An 18,676-nucleotide genomic window follows, 5' to 3' on the forward strand; every position below is an offset into this window, starting at 1 on the left:
AAACATGTCTTCAACATCATCACCCAATCCCAACAACAATACCTAAACCTACAGGGGAGGATTGTGGGGTTTAGTGCACCGCTAAGTGAATGGAATCTATCTACAACCTAAGCTTAAGCATCAATCACACATCAATCAATAATAAATCCTTCAACGAACTGGCATAAAAGTAAAGACAATATGAGGATCGGTGGATTATACGGGAACATGACCATAGTTAATCAGGCTATAGTCTACTGATAGTCCTTTTTGCTGAATCAGTCTATAAACAGCAGGTTGAGACCCAACCTCCCTCGGCTAGGTTGACCTCTTACGAACTACAACCTCCCTAGGCACGGTTGAGAGTCCCCAGTCTCCTTAGGCACGACTGGTGTCACAATAAGTGCACATAAATAACATACGATTTACAGATCATGCAATTATCCAACTAGCATGACAATCACTACATTACACAAGGTAATCAAAATAATTCACAGTAGCATGACTTGCTACTTAAATTCTATCCGAAGATAGACCCACTGATGTGCAAAAAGTGTGTGCTATGAAGTGCTTACTTTTTTTTCAACTTTTAAATTTATATTACCCTAATTTACTTGTCAGTTTTAACACCCTAACGAGTAACAAAATCTGGTCAATGTAGTATAGTAATTAGTAAGTCAGGATCGTTCCACACGGACTACAGAAGCGGATAAGAGTTGTGTCTTAAATCGATAGCCTAATCCTTAGGAAAGAATTAGAGTTATTAAATATTATATTATATTATTAATATTATAAGATTTTGGTTTATTAAGAGCTTTCTAAACGATTATCTTATGAAGGATAGAATAAGAGTTTGTATTAAATTAAAGTATATTAAAAAGGAAGTGGTTACTTGGACTTGTAAAGCACGATAGAATCTATTAGATAGTTTCATTACTTACATTTATAAGTAGAACATAGCAATCATAGACCAATCACTCTTCCTAACAGGCTAAGCTACAAATCACATAAAACATGCAAAGTAGGACCTAAAGCATATGTCAACTAAGTGGGTGTTCAAAGTTAGCATCTTAATTTATAGCATTTGAATAATCACATAATACATATCATCTTAATCTTATGATGGGGACTAAGTTAATATGCAATTAGGTTGACAAATAGATAAGCTAATAAACTTAATCAGATCATCTATAGTTACTAGCTTAATGAAATCTTAATCAAGTTCTCATGCAATCGACAATCAAACACATATAAACGAAGGTTCTTCGACTAGGCCTAACAATAGCAAGATTACTATGCAAGTGTAATTTATCATCTTTCTAATTCAATTCTAATAATAATCTTAACTTAAGTTTCATGCAATTCAAATACCTTGTTCGGTGTGATTAACCTAGACGATTAGATGAATCGAGTAAAAGCTTACTTTGAATTAGTTACTAGTTAATCATAACTCTTATTACTTAATCATTATGCATGTAAACACAAAAATCTTGATCATAGCAGAATTAAACAGAATAAATAATCATCACATAATCATAATTATACAGTTCTGGAAGAAACCAGAAACTGCACAATTCGAAGCTCGAAGCCGGTGGCTAAGGATTTGGAGGCCGGCGGCATCATCTTATGATTCCAGAAATTTGCTATTTTCATCCAAGTAACCACTATAAACATTTAGTTCATGATAGAAGACGAATAATGGTCATAAAATAAATACTTAGACATAATTAAATAAAGATGTGATAACATAAAGATGGAATTACCTCAAAACTTGAAGGTAAATTGAATAACTTGAATAATCTTGAATCCTTGAAGGATTTACATTGAAAGAAACTTGAAAAAAAAAACCCTAAAGCTAACAAAATTCGTAATCTAACCTACAAACTATGAAAATTTTCCGCCTCCTCAAATCAGCAAAATTCAGCCTCTATTTATAGATTTCAATAACCGACAGCTGAGCCGGCGGTTCAGGATCTGGGTCGGTTACTTTTTTTCCAAGTTTAACTTTATATTCATGCCAAATTAACTTTAACCGCGTTGCTTAGCCAGTGGCTTGGCTTCACCTTCTGGCGGCTTGTGTGTCTTCCGGATTAAACCAAATCTTTTCCATATTCATCTTGAACTTGAGCCTTATGTACACGCAATCCTAGTTTGTGACTTAGATGTTCCAGCCGGTGGCTCCAATGTATTTCCTTAGTCAACAAGTTCTTCGATTTTTGACTTGAATTCTGGAATTTTCTGGAATTTCTCTGCAAAGCCGGCGGCTAACCTTTTGACTTTTTTGCTCTTTTCTTCACTTTTTAACTTGTTTTATCACACTTTCTAAACAAACACATTAAAAGCACCTTTTTACAAGAATTTATATCTTTTATCCAAAAAGGTGTTAAAACTATATTAAGATGACAAGATAACGCGTAGAAAGCATGTATAATTCAAGCATTATCAAGTTTGAAGAAGGCCATCTTTTGATTGATACTTAATTATTTTGGGGTCATCTAAGAAGTTTTTATTGAATAATTAGGATGGTTGATGGGGATGCATTTTGAAGAGTTAGTTGGTTTAGGTTTGAATTTGATGATCTATTGAGGTTTGATTGTGAAGATTGTGCAAGTTTCAAGCTTGTGTTGATGTTTGCTTGATTTGAGATTGTTTTGGCTTGAAGACCATCATTTGAAGTCTATATATGCAATGTCTTAGAAATCAAAAGTCAAAGTTGTGAAATGGAAAGAGTTGGTGTGATATGCTATTAACAGACGATTTTATTTGTGCGGAGTCGTTAGGCCGCAGGATGTCCGGTTCGGTAGTACACAGTGTCTTCGTTTATTTATATTGTGCGGGGCCTAAATTTACTTTTACTTTCTAAGGTGTAGAAGGTGTAAGTTAACCTAGTGTCGTATTTTTTTGCTGATTAACGAATTGAAGATCAAGTGGATAATTGCCTTTTAGTTAAATTACCTGGATAAAAGATAGTAGTTGTTTTTAGCTAAAAGTCCTAAGTGCAGAAAAGTAAATAAGTGGAAGGATATCCGGAGTATGCAGATCAGGGAAATGTTGACCAAGATATCAGTATTGGGTCAGGGAAAGGTAATTATGCTTATGTTAAGACTATGCTTGGACTGATGTAGATCTAGTTGGATGAGCCAATTACACAGACCTACTTGTCTCTGAACTCTCGGAGTTCTCTTTGAGCAGTGAGAAGTATGTCACTTGGTGGTATAATTGAAAGGTAACAATACCTCGGAGGTTATCCTCAGTAAAGCACTAGGTTTATTGGTGAGTTAAGCTCTAATCCTAACCCTCGTTATCAATTTAGTTAACTGAATAACAACGTGCCGTGTTGATTGAACACTGATCACAAACGGAAGGAATCTGTCGGTTTATTTGGCAAAACCTTAAATGAAAACTAACAACCATTCCATCATACTAATGAGATCATATCAATTCAAACATTATACATCATTACAGTTGATATACTGATAGTAAATCAGATAGAAATCTAATGAATACCTAAACAGTTGATATGACTAAGACCTAAGGCAACAATCAGATAAGAACATGCAATAGGCTTGGGTCACACAGTGAAGGCACTAACTAGATCTTAACAGCTCCTAAGAAGTCTCTTCGGAACAGTCAATATGCATACTAGGTCATTCATGTCTCAATTCCTAAGTTCCGTGTCCTAAAAGCGTATTAAATGCCTCTCGGGAACTCTGGCCATACCGAGTTCATAGAATCTTCAGATACAGTATAACCAGGGGTCTTAATCCTATGAAGTAGCTAATTTCATATAGGTGGATAAGTTCTGATCACAACCTAGGTTGGTTAATCCTTAAGATGCTAGCATACAAATCTATCAGACTTTCTAGTTCAGTATTATAACAGTAATCGTACTAAATTAACATAATTACGCTAACCCAAACTTCTATCATGGAAACATACAGATTAATTAAGCTATCATGGTAATATCAGAACGCATTATTAAACATAAAAAGTAAGAACACATGTTTAATACAAAAGACAAGCGTTTCTGATAAAAACCTGAAAAGGCCAAAGAAATCTGCCCGAGATCGCAGGGCCTCGCCGGGCTACTACTAAAGACTAACTAAAAGCTTGAAAATATGAAATGAATTACAAATTGAGTGTGTGTTGAAATGGATGGAGAAAGCCCTTTAAATAGACTTGAAATTTGTCTACAAATGGCTGGCAGGCCGTTTGGTAGGCCGTTTGCAAGGGCCATTTGCCAGGTTTGCCCGTTTAAGGTACCCGTTTGCTCTGACCATTTAGCAGGCCGTTTGCCATACTGGCAAGCCGTTTGATAGGCCATTTGGCTTGCTGGTTTGCTGGATCGTAACTTGATTTCTTGTCTTTCACCGTTTTCGCTCTAGAATCTTCGTTTTAGCTCTGTTTTACTTGATTTTTTTTGCATCTCCTTTCATAATTACTTAATTTACAAAATCAACCGAAAAAGTGATAATTCTGCCGACAAAGTTTAAATCTTTATTGTTCTAGGGCTTAATATTGGGGATAAAAATATGACTTTTTGGCCGATATCAAATACCCCACACTTGGCTTTGCTTGTCCTCAAGCAAAAAGCGAGAATTTAAGGATCTTTCTAATAGACTCTCCCTTGCCCCACCCATAGATCTTTTTATTATGCCTTCATTGGAAGTCGAAACATCTTTCTAAAGTATTAGAAAAAGTTTCGAGCTTCGATGATTTGGTCGCTAGATTTCAATCGCGTCCATAGTGAAAAAGGTGTACTTTCCAACTCTCATATGTAGAGTATACATGATCAGGCTCCTCACTAGCGGATCATTCATATCACTCAAGTGTTTAGGGTGTCCTATTCTAATTGTATCATCGCTCAGGAGCCAGTCGTGTAATAGTTCTCATCATAGGCTTGGTAAAGCATCGATATCTCCACCGGTTGAGTAAGGACGGCACTAATCTTCTTCCTAGGCATTCTTTCAAGAGGAAGATGGGTTATAGGGTTTGGTTGAAAATTTATGGATCGGTGAAAGGTATCCAGATCTTATTTATTTTTGATAGAATTGATAGACTTTGATTCTTTAGAGTATCCATTTTTGGATAGAGAACGGCCTGGAATTCGTAGAAGCTTTCTTCGGAAGAGGCGGATTTTGCTAAGACTTTGTCTAGAATTTTCTTTGGCTCTTCCGGCATCCTTCTTTAGGGCAACTTCTCGGGTGTTCTTTTGCCTTATTTATAGAGACTTTACTCTTTCATCATCTTTTTTTTTATTTTTTTTCGGCATACCCTTTCTTCATAACTTTTGTCTTTCGTTCATGGTGCCCAGAGATGAAGTGATAATCCACTGAAAATAGGTCTTTGACCTATCAAAAACAATCAGGGGTTCGGAATCTTTCAACAAGTGCTTCTGAAGCGAATTTGATCGATCTATCTCTTTACTATCTCCGGATCTTTCGATTAATGGAAAGGGGAGTGAATGTGAATGGTGTATTTTGGGAGTGAATTTGGGATGAATATTTCTTATTTCTGATTCATTAACTCTTTATGTGAGTTGGTCGGTTTAAATTGCGTGGAGTGGAAACGGAAACGGATGGCTTTTTGTCTTCTCTATTAAGAATGATTTCGGAAGGAGTATCGCACCTACACCACGTATGGCGCTTACTAACCATTTGTCTTGAAACTTGTGTCAGGACCAAGTTCTAACTTGAACTGTACAACGGCACGCTCATCAATCGAAATGACAAAGTACTGTAGATTTGATGGGTCATATATATACTTTGGCTCTAAGATTCCTTACCTTTTTGGGAGTAGGGGTCGTGCTTGATCATGCATAGCCTTTTACATATTTTCTTAAAAGAAATCGTTTGAAACAAAACATAAGTTTCAGCTTAATCGTTCCGTTCTAATAAATGTTCCGAAAACCAATTTCTAGCAATTTTATTAGATCTTTTGGGCAAAAATAAGGTAAGAATTTTTCGAAATTACCCAATATCCATTGCTTAATTACTTTTTGGACAAAAGAATTTTTCAAAACTTGGCATTTTGTGGTTACTTGACCTTTAAACCTTCAACCTTTACCCATTATCCCACACTTAGAAGATCATTGTCCCTAATGTTCTCTAGAAAGAATATTTTAATACTTTATAAATTAAGGACATTGACTTCTAAAATTTCTAAGTTAGTTGCGGGGGTTACCCCACACTTAGAGATTTTAGTGCGTTATAATCGAAATAGGTTTGAGGAAGGATTACTTCCCTATGGTCGTGTTACTTTCCTAGTGCTGGGCTCTCCTACGGTCAATCTCCTAAGTACCAATCTCTTTTGATAATATTTCTGCATGAAGAACAAAAAGAGAAAGGCAGCATTTCCACTATATATAACTTTTTTAGTACAATGCTTTAAAAAGATAAAACTAAAAATAAAGTAAAGTAAATTAGTTTATGGGATACTATCCTGGTCAATGTGCTGAGTCGGCGCTGCGAAGTATCCGAAGGGATCATCATCATCCTCTAGTCTTGGTAAGTACTCAATAGGTTGCCCTATATCCAACTCAGGGCCTAGTAATGAATCCAGACATAGGTCTGACGGCAAATCCAGGTAGGATAGGCTTGGGAAAGGCTCCTTATCAGGTATGCTCCCGGTGATCTCAAATACCTGGGCCGTTGGTGGCTCAACTGATATGTGAATAGTGACTAAGTGACAACCCTCAGGTAGCTCAGTGACTGGAACTGGCTTGGTGACTGGAGCAGGAGGCGTGATGTGAATAGGAGTAGCATGTGCAGGTATGACAGCTGAGTGAATTGAGGCTGGTGTGGAATGCTTGGGGGTAGCTTATCGTGTCGGCTGAACACGGCGCACTAGCCTAAATAAAGACGGGCCCAGAGTACTGTGCGGCATCCCCTCGCGCTGAAGGTATGCTCTAAGAGCTCGGTAGAGCCTCTGCTGGTCTTTGAGTAGTGCCCATGTAACACCAGGGTCACTTAAAGTAGCTCCATAGTATATCACCATCTATGGCTCATGTGTCTCTGGTAGCTGTGTGTGCTCGGCAGGTCTCCTGGCTAGACGTCTAGATCGTCGAACGGGAGGAGCTGGCGGTGCTGTGCTAATGTCCTCCTCAACACTCTCCAATATCAATCGCCTTGGGCCTAATTGCCCTGTTGATGGCCTGTTCTGATCAGCACTCCTTCCAGATGAGTAAATCTAGGAGTCCTCCTCCTGCGAACTGGGATGTACACAGAAGCTCCTGAACTTGGCATTGTTTTGCCTGAACACATTCAAAAAACTTGTAAGTACTAAGCGCAAGTACGACGCTTAGTTGTTAGTACATAGAGATAATATCTTAAGACTGAAAATAATCAAAATAAAAATAAATAATAATAAAAGGATAAGCAAGGGGTGCCTCCCAAGAGCTCTTTGTTTATCAAGTCATTACAGCTCGACTTTTCTTTGCCAGATCTTCAAAATGGATCACAGGAGAAGAGGTGCTCCTCCTTATCGTAGTCTTCTAGATAAGCTTTTAATCGGTGGCCGTTGACTTTGAAGTTACCAGTAGGTCCTTCCAATTCCACGGATCCATGTGGAAAAGCATGTACAACTTTGTATGGGCCACTCCATCTTGATCTAAATTTTTCAGCGAACCTCTTGAACCAAGAATTGAAGAGTAGAACTTTATCTCCAGGGGCGAACTTTGTAGGAATCAATTTTGCATCATGCATAAGCTTTGTTCGTTCCTTGTAGATGTATGACGTTTCATATGCTTGATCTCTTAATTCGGCGAGTTCGTTTATCTGCATCTTCCGATGCTTTGCGGTAACTGAGGGGTCGAGGTTGCAGGTCTTCAGTGCCCGGAGAGCTTTATATTCAAGTTCCAGCGGAAGGTGACAGGCTTTTCCATAGATCATATGGTAGGGTGTATTCCCTAAACGATTCTTGTAAGCAGTCTGGAATGTCCACAAAGCATCGTCTAGTTTCTCAGCCCATTTATTTCCATGATGGCTGACAGTTCATTCTAAGATTCTTTTGAGTGCTCTGTTCATGACCTCTTCTTGTCCATTAGTCTGAGGACAATAGGCCGTGGACATCTTGTAGGTAACTCCGTATTGTTGCATCACCTTCATAAATTGAGTATTACAGAAGTGTGTGCCTCTATCACTTATTATAGCACAGGGAGCTCCAAATTGACAGAAGAGTCTCTTCAGGAAGTTGGTGACGACTTTGGCATCATTAGTTGGAAATGCTTGGGCTTCGACCCATCTGGAGACGTAATCTACTGCTAGGAGGACATATTCTTTCCCATTACGTATGAGAAGAAGAAGAAAAAGATTATTTTTATGATCAGAATTCGGTTGGCTTTATAGGCAGTTTTTCATTTTGGGGCTCCGCGACTCGCGGCATTTTTGCCTTCAAACTCCGCGAGTCGCGGAGAATGAAATTACAGCTCAGTCCCTTGGAGTCTTTCTCTGCCGACGGTTTTTATTTATAAATGTAATATATATATAATTAATATAATTAATTATATATTATATTATATTTATATACATAGTTAACTTGTAATTTTTAGTCCGTTGCGTCGAGCGTTAAGAGTTGACTCTGGTCCCGGTTCCGGATTTTCGAACGTCCTTGCGTACAATTTAATATCTTCTACTTTGCGTTTTGAATCTTGTACTCTTGTAATTTCGAGACGTTTCTTATCAATAATTGGAACCTTTTTGATTGTCTTTTGTACTTTTGAGCTTTTTGGTCGTTTGCGTCTTCAATTCGTCGAATCTGTCTTTTGTCTTCATCTTTTATTATTTAAACGAATATCACTTGTAAATAGAACAATTGCAACTAAAAGCTTGTCTTTCTTGAGGAATAATGCTATGAAATATATGTTCGTTTTTAGCATTATCAAATATTCCCACACTTGAGCGTTGCTTGTCCTCAAGCAATATTGTCTTGAAATACTAGAATCACTTCTTTATTCTTCACACTTTGTACATCAGTGATTTCTATACGGCGGTAAAAACAATGGTAGTAACGATATGGTTTACAGTCCCACATGACTATAAAAATTTAGATCCATTAAGGAAATTGGATCTTTATGAAAACATTTGATCTTTTGAAAATTAAATCTAGTTTTTACCCTAGATAAGTTTTCCGGAATAACCCTTTACCGGTGTTTGCAAAATATTTTTGTGAGTTTGGTGGGTTTCAGATTTGAAAATTTTAGCTCAAAACTTGCGGTTTTGTGTCACCCACTTGCTAACCTTGTATTTGGAAAGCAACACGTCCAGTTTAATTGTCCCGTATATTACCTTTCGGTAAACTACCGTCCGGTTGTAAAGGAAAGCGTTGAACAAGCAACTGTTAAGGCAATGTCCCCTGACATGCTTTTAATTATGGTCTATAACGTGTCGGATGCAATTACTATCCTTGGTAGGAGCAATAGTAAAGTTCACCCTTATGATTTTTCGGTATGGCACAAGGTCCTGTCTTTGACCACTATGCAACCACCGTTCTTACGGTTGACACCCGTTTTAGTTCAGGTGACCTAATGAATTCCAGGTGAATTCCTAGGATTTTACGTTCAATGGTAATGAACGCATTGAAAATAGGGTTTTCAGAAAACAAATCGGTTTGTAATTTTGATCAAAATATTTTCTCGTTCAAGCTCGAGTTTAGATATCATTGAATTCCATGAGTTTGTAATTCTCAATCTTTAAGGTCAATCTCAAGGATTGAGTAATATCAGTCTTAAAAGCTGATTTTTAATCTTTAAGGAGATTATCCTTTCTGGGGATCTGATTCATTAGTCTTGTCCAGCTAATTTGCATGGTGCCCCCCATTGTACGAGATAAATCCTTCTCATGGTTAGGATAAATCTGACCACTTGGCGACCCTGTTTAATGCTGAGGTCCGTGGATTTCCTGCTGATTTTAGTGATGACTTTTCTAGATTTTTCGTCAACCTACAGCTGGTCTGGACGACAACTTCATGACCTAAATCAAGAGGCGCGTGTCTTTTTCGGAAGACTTTACTTCCTTTTAATGATGGAATTGATTCATCGTGTAGATCCATCTCTTCTTTTCTTTCATCGGGTAAAACAGTTTAGTTTAGTCCAAAGCAAAAGTATTTTCAGTTATTTGTTACAGATATATGTGACATATGTTTAAGATAACTTGGTAAATTTTCCCACACTTGGCTTTTATTTTCCTTTTTATCGTCCTCTATTCCATTTTAAATGAATTTTAACATTTTAGTTTGTTTCTCAATTTATGTCCTTTCCGAGGTAACAATAATTTCGGTGTTAAAACCTAGTTTTATCGTTCATAAATATGTATAAACATGATTTTGAATTCATTTAATTGAAAATTTTGAAAAATTTTACTAGAATTGGGTAGTCAGTATATAAGACTAGGGCTGTTCTTTATTATCAGAGAGCACTAGATTCTAATACAACTACTGCTTTACTAGTATTTTTAATGGTAACCAAGTGTATAAAGTAAAAATTTTTAAAATCCGAAAGAATTTAACCCCTTCCCACACTTAAGATCTTGCAATGCCCTCATTTGCAAGAAATCAGTAACAATTTAAATTATTGAGGGTGATTAGTGTGATAATGATTAAATTTTTACCAAAGTTTCCAAATATATTGGCGTTTGTTTGCTGAATGATAAATGGTGCACATCATTTGTTCATTCCGTCTTGTTGTTATTTCACATATATTTTGCATCTTGTCGTCAAAATTAGTTGCTTTTGCTGAACTTAATGCCAGTCTTTGAAAATGCGTTGTTTTACCCTGTTGTGTACATAAGATAAACTGCAAACATATATACATATTTTTGAAGTTTGGTATATTACCCCACATTCAAAAATTATTAAAATCTAAGAATAAAAGTTAGATAATTATAAAAATGATTACAATATTAACAAAAGCATTAAACGTATCTATAATTACAAATTACAAAAAAAAAAAAAAAAAAAAAAAATAAGTATACTAGGGATGATACTGGTACCAATAGGGGTTCCAGGCATAACCATAGGTGCTATAGAATGCTTCGGCAGGGTCATACGTAGGATACGGTGGCTGCATCTCTATAGACTAGGGAGGGAAGATGGGTTTCGGTGTAGGAATATAGTTTCTACCTATATGTTGGCAATGAGCTATGATTTGGTTCTGATGAACTTGCCAATCTTCAAATGCTCTCTGTCTAGCATTTTCGTATTCCTGAGAAGCTATAAACCTTTGCATTTCTTGCATCTCATTCCCCCCTCCTACATTACCTTGCTGTTGGTTTCTCTCCACCTGTGGATGTCTACCATGGTATCGTACTGCGGCGTTATTTCGCCTCTTCAAAACTTTCGCACCATGGTATACATTTAAACCTATAGTATCGCGGGGTTCTGGTTCTTCTACTAATAATCCCCCCCGACTTATATCCACACCGAGATATTCACCAATCAAAGTAATAAAAATACCACCTCCTATTATGCTATGCGGTCGCATCCCCCGAACCATAGCTGATAAATAATAACCCACACAATATGGTATACTTACAGCGCTTTGTGGGTCTCGAATACATATATAGTAAAACAAATCCTGTTCATTTACTTTTTCCTTGTTCTTACCCCTTTGTGTAATCGAATTAGCTAAAAACCTATGTATCACTCTTAATTCGGCTCTATCTATATCCAAATAAGAGTAATTTCCCCCTTTGAAACGGTGATGGCTTGTCATTTTACTCCACACACCGTGTGTATCAAAATTTTCATCTATCTTTCTACCGTTTAGTATCAATCCTCTACAATCGGCAGACGCTAACTCCTCAGGCGTATATATACGTAAAGCCTGAGCCATGTCCAGTAAAGACATGTGGCGCATCGAACCGCCTAACAAAAATCTAATAAAAGAACGATCAGTTAAACTAGCTACCCGATCATTCAACTCTATACTACATAACAATTCTTCACACCATACTTTATATACAGGTCTACGCATGGTGAATAAATGTACCCAGTCATTAAAAGAAGAATTACCATACCTCTGTACAAGTAATTCCCTAATTGGCCCGGCCAATTCTACAGCTTCTAAGGGTCCCCATTCTATGACCCTCGGTACCTCAACAACCTTAGAATGAAGAGTATGCAAACCCCTTTGATATTTTGGATAATCTATCCAAAGTCTGTCAAATCTCAGGTTCGGGTGCAACTCTTCCAAGTGCATATCGGAAAAGGTCATGACTGGATGAGGTATATCTTACTTGTAGTAGTTTTCCACCTCCTGTTGTTCCAAATTCTCAGCAGGAGCATTGCGGGCTTGGGATGAAGATTCACCCCTTTCAGTCTGCAAAACACATCAAACACAAATTTTGTGCATCCAAATATGCATTAGTGTCAGCAAAATCATCAATCAAAATAATTACAATGACATTATCAATTTATATCAAACTTAAGCTTATTTTCATATTTTCATCAAATCTACACTTTTTCAAATAAGCATATACGAAAATGTTCGCCAAGTTCATAAGCATTCAACTCAAACAACATGTCAAAATAATCATTACTAGCAATTAAACAAGTTTCAAATGGCATTATCTTTCAAAAATCAAGTTCATGAATTTTAGACTTGAAAAAGTCCACTTTAATTCTCAAAATCATGTTTAGGCTCAAAGTTTGGATCATTTAACTACCTAGACATGTTACACTACTCAATTTAGCAACAATTCATGACAAAAATCGGCCATAACCTGTTTATATCAAAAAGCCCCAAATTTGCTCAAGAACACAAACCCTAGATTATTCAAAATTTGAAGTTTAAGGCTTCTAATCATGTTAAACATCATCAATCTAGGTTATACAAGCATAATACATAAACAATTTAAGTCTAATTACACTAAAAAGCATCAAAATCAAATTGGGGAAAAAATTGCTCAAGAATACCAAATTTCGGATTAAATGGTGTTTAGGTGTAGAAATTTACCGTTTTTCTTGAGTAATTCTTAGATAGCATCCTTCTCAACATGATTTTAGTAAAAAATTTGGTGATTAACCGTTAAAAATTGGGATTTTTGGGGTGTTTTTGCGGGTTTTTCGGCAGTTTATTTCGCAGTATTTTGCTGTTGTTTGAGTTGTGTGGTGCACTGATCTGTTTTTTTTACGTTTTATTTTTTTCTGTAAATTGGTCCCTCCGCGACTCGCGGCATTTAACCCTTCAAACTCCGCGAGTCGCGGAGTTTGCTATTTATTTTTTTTTTATAATCATTAACTTATTAAAACAATTAAGTACTTAATTTTAAAATTTTGTTTCCCTTGTTATTTAGGACGAGGTCGTTTCGGATCGATGTCCTAGTCCGTCCCTCGACAAAATTTTAAAATTTGTCTTTTTGTAGCGATTGTTTTAAAAGCTAAGATTTTTGGGTTTTTTCAATGTTTTTGGCATACTTTAATTCAATAAGATTAAAAATAATGATATTAAAAGTTCTCGTCCCTTCGTTGGGTAAAGCAATTTCGGTTCAAAGACCTAGTCTTCAACTTATGACGAATTTTAAAAATCATATTCTTAACTTAATGAGATAAAGTAAATTTTTGTTTTTAAATTCACACAACTTAAATATAAAATTCAAAATTATTATTAAAAATTCACACCAAACTTAAAATTTGAAATGCATAAAATAAAAAATTTATATTTTAAAAATTCACACCAAACTTAATTTAAAAATTCATATTATAAATTCACACCAAACTTATGTTAATTTTTCAAATATTTATAATTTTAAATATATATATATTTTTTTACAAAGTTTACAATATTAATTTAAGATTTAAATATTAATTTTAAAAACATGGTAAAAATAAAATTAAAAATCTTTTTGTCTTTTTATCCCACTTTAATCAATCAAATATTATCAAAAATATGCGCCCCTCTTTTCGGTAAAGTAATTTCGGTTCCAAGACCTAATTTAACTCATGACGAATTTTTGAAATATTTTGGGTTGATTGATTAAAGATATTTATACCTTAAGAATAAACGTTAAATTTCGCAGTGATGTAATAAATTTTTGAATGATATCAATAATTTCGGTCGCCAAACCTAATTTTATTCAATACCAATTTAATACTTTTTAGCGAACAAATTAGCGTTTATTATCAAAAGGTTAAAAATAAAAATAAAAATAAAAACTGTACAGACATACCTGTGAAATAGATTTCTTAGTTATATGATCTATCCCATTCATAAGATAGTCGGTTTAATTGGTTTTCCATGGCTACATAGGCGTAACCTCGAGCATTCAGTGTCTTTTCTTCTAAACATATGAACGGTCCGTCTCTGCATAAAGTAACAAATTCGGTATTTGAATAGGTTTGATTATTTGAACATTTACCTCCATGTGACCATTTTCCGCATTTGTGACATCTTTCTAGGTGTCGTGCTCTTCTTTTCGCTGCGGATTTTGATTTTCCTTTACCAAATTGTAACTTATTATCTTCGCATCTGGATTCTTTTCTAACTCCGTCCATTCTTTCTCTGATTACTGATACTATTTCACTCGGTAGTATGTCATTATTTCTTTTAGTGATCAAAGCGTGTAGCATTAGACCATGGTTTAGTTCACAGGCAGTCTTCATTTCGTAAAAACCTAAAAAAAATAAAAATTCAGAATGGGGGGAGAAGACTAGTTCTTTAGGGTCTGCTAGGGAAAGACCATTCGGGTTCCATTTTCGAGATTTACACGAAAACAGACAATCTAACTCTAACAAAAATACATATTATCCTTTAAAGACTTGATTCTCCCCACACTTAGTTAGCTGTGGTGTCGAAATTGTGATTAACTTCGTTGTCGACTTCCATCGGACCATGTATGTAATGTTTAACTCTGTGACCATTAACTTTAAATTCAATCCCATTTGAATTTATTAATTCTATCGTTCCGTATGGGAAAATTCTTTTGACTATGAATGGTCCAGACCATCTTGATTTCAATTTTCCAGGAAATAGCTTGAATCGTGAATTGAAAAGAAGAACTCTGTCTCCTTCTTTAAATTCTTTTGAACTTCTGATTCTTTTATCATGCCATTTCTTCGTTCTTTCTTTATAGATTAACGAATTTTCGTATGCTTCATGTCTTAATTCTTCTAATTCGTTTAGTTGACTTAATCGTAGACGTCCAGCTTCATGTAAATCAAGATTACATGTCTTCAAAGCCCAAAATGCTTTGTGTTCAATTTCTACTGGAAGATGACATGCTTTTCCATAAACAAGTCTAAAAGGTGTGGTTCCAATTGGAGTTTTGTAGGCTGTTCTAAAAGCCCAGAGTGCATCCTCCAATTTAATAGACCATTCCTTCGGATTTGATCCTACGGTTTTCTCTAGAATACGTTTTAAAGCTCGGTTGGTATTTTCAACTTGTCCACTTGTTTGTGGATGATATGCGGTGGAGATTTTATGAGTTACTCCATATCTTTTAAGAACTTTCTCAAGTTGATTATTACAGAAATGAGTACCCCGATCACTTATTAAAGCTTTCGGTGTTCCAAACCTTGCAAAAATACGTTTTAAAAAGTTGACTACAACTCGTGCATCGTTAGTTGGGAGAGCTTGTGCTTCCGCCCATTTAGATACATAATCAATGGCTACGAGTATATATAGATTATTATTAGATTTTGGAAATGGACCCATAAAGTCAATACCCCAAATGTCAAATACTTCACATACTTGGATGACATTTTGTGGCATTTCATCACGTTGACTTATTTTTCCGGCCCTTTGACATGCATCACAGGATTTGCAAAGAAGGTGTGCATCTTTGTAAATTGTAGGCCAATAGAATCCAGCTTCATAAACTTTTATTGCTGTTAGTTGAGGCCCATAATGCCCTCCTGTTGGTCCTGTGTGACAATGGTTTAAAATTTTACTAGCTTCATCTCCAAATACACATCGGCATATTATTCCATCGGGACAACTTTTAAACAGATGTGGATCTTCCCAGAAATAGTGTTTTATATCACTGAAGAATTTCTTTCGTCTTTGGTACGATAATCCTTTTTCAAGGAATCCACAAACTAAGTAGTTTGCATAGTCTGCAAACCATGGGATTTCTTTATAATCTATCTTCAATAGATATTCATCAGGAAAGTTGTCTTGTATGGCTGATTCATTTAGAACTTCTAATTCGGGATTTTCAAGATGAGAAAGATGATCAGCGGCAAGATTTTCTGCTCCTCTTTTATCTCGGATTTCAATATCAAACTCTTGTAAGAGTAAGATCCAACGGATTAATCTTGGTTTAGCATCTTGTTTTGAAAATAGGTATCTAAGAGCAGAATGGTCGGTATAGACCACCGTTCTTGCTAGAACGAGATATGATCGAAATTTGTCAAAAGCAAAGACAATAGCAAGGAGTTCTTTTTCAGTAGTTGTATAGTTTGTTTGTGCTCCTTGTAACGTCTTACTAGCATAATATATAGGTTGAAATCGTTTTTCAATCCTTTGTCCTAAAACGGCTCCCATTGCAAAATCACTTGCATCGCACATTAGTTCAAATGGTAGATTCCAATTTGGTGTTATCATGATCGACGCATTAGTGAGTTTCTCTTTAAGAATATTAAAAGATTTGATACACTCATCTGAAAAGATGAATGGAGCATCCTTCTCTAGGAGTTTATTCATAGGAGTAGCAATTTTAGAAAAATCTTTTATGAAACGTCGGTAAAAACCGGCATGCCCTAGAAAACTCCTAACTCCTCTAACATTTGTGGGATGTGGAAGTTTAGCAATTACATCTACTTTAGCTCTATCCACTTCAATTCCTTCTTTTGAAATTTTATGTCCAAGAACGATGCCTTCTTTAACCATGAAATGGCATTTCTCCCAATTAAGTACTAGATTTGATTTTTCGCATCTAATTAGCATTCGTTCCAGATTAACTAGACATGATTTAAATGTATCACCGAAGACTGAAAAGTCATCCATGAATACTTCCATGCATTCTTCTATCATGTCGTGAAAAATCGCCATCATACACCTTTGAAAGGTTGCAGGGGCGTTACAAAATCCAAATGGCATGCGTTTGTAAGCAAAAGTACCATAAGGGCACGTGAATGTGGTTTTCTCTTGGTCCTCGGGTGCTATTGGAATTTGAAAATATCCGGAAAATCCATCTAGAAAACAATAGTAGCTATTTCCGGCTAATCTTTCCAACATTTGATCAATGAAAGGTAAGGGAAAGTGATCTTTTCTGGTTGCGTCATTTAATTTTCTATAATCAATACATACACGCCATCCTGTTACAGTCCTAGTAGGAATAAGCTCATTTTTCTCATTTGTGATGACAGTCATGCCACCCTTCTTAGGCACGCATTGAACTGGGCTTACCCATGGACTATCAGAGATTGGATAAATTAAACCTGCATCTAGCAGTTTAATAATCTCTTTCTTAACTACATCTTGCATATTAGGATTTAGTCTTCGTTGGCGTTGCACATACGTTTTATGACCTTCTTCCATAAGGATTTTATGTGTGCAATACGAAGGACTTATTCCTTTAATATCATGAATCTTCCATGCAATGGCTGGTTTATGAGCTTTCAACACAGAAATGAGTTGTGATTTCTCATTTTTAGTAAGAGAAGACGATATTATTACAGGTAATTCAGATTCACCATGTAAATAAGCGTATTCCAAATGGTTTGGAAGTGGCTTTAACTCTAATTTCGGAGGTTCTTCTATCGATGATTTATATCGATATCTGTCTTCTTCTTTTAGCATTTGAATTTCTTCTGTTGTTGGTTCATATCCATTAGCTATAAGTGTAGCTAACATTTCAGCTTCATCAATTGGTTCATTACCTTCTCCTAAAGAACATTCTCCTGTTCCTTGTAATTCTGGAAATTCTTTTAATAATTCTGCATGTGCATCTATAGTTTGAATATAATAACATGTATCATCTGCAGATTGTGGTTGTTGCATTGCTCTATCAACTGAAAAGGTAACACTCTCATCCCCTATACTTAGGGTCAGTTTCTTACCGAACACGTCTATCATTGCTTTAGCCGTGTTTAAGAATGGTCTTCCTAATATGAGAGGAACTTGAGAATCTTCTTCCATGTCCAAAACAACAAAAACTACTGGAAATACTAAAGTACCAACTTTAACTAGCATGTTCTCCATTATCCCTCTAGGATATTTTATTGATCTATCGGCTAGTTGTATGCTTATTCTGATTGGTTTCAATTCTCCAAGGTCTAGTTTAGCGTATAGTGAATACGGCATTAGATTTATACTAGCACCTAAGTCTGCCAATGCTTCTATTGAACTAAGACTACCCAGAAAACATGGAATTGTGAAACTTCCTGGATCAGATAGTTTTTCTGGTATCTTATTCAACAGCACTGCTGAACAATTAGCATTCATAGTAACAGCCGAGAGTTCTTCCATTTTCTTTCTATTTGAGATTAGATCTTTCAAGAATTTAGCATATCTTGGCATTCCTGAAATCACATCAATGAAAGGAAGATTTACATTTATCTGTTTAAACATATCCAAGAATTTGGATTGCTCGGCTTCAAGTTTCTCTTTCTTCATTTTACTCGGGTAAGGAAGTGGTGGTTGGTATGGTTTAACATAAGGTTTATCCTTAACTGTGTTATCTTCATTAACCTTTTCAACTACCGGTTCTTTTTCCTTATCTTGATCAGGTTGTGGTTCTTGTAGAGTAGGAATGGCTTCATC

Source organism: Rutidosis leptorrhynchoides, chromosome 2 (assembly GCF_046630445.1).
Source record: "Rutidosis leptorrhynchoides isolate AG116_Rl617_1_P2 chromosome 2, CSIRO_AGI_Rlap_v1, whole genome shotgun sequence".
Taxonomy (NCBI): domain Eukaryota; kingdom Viridiplantae; phylum Streptophyta; class Magnoliopsida; order Asterales; family Asteraceae; genus Rutidosis; species Rutidosis leptorrhynchoides.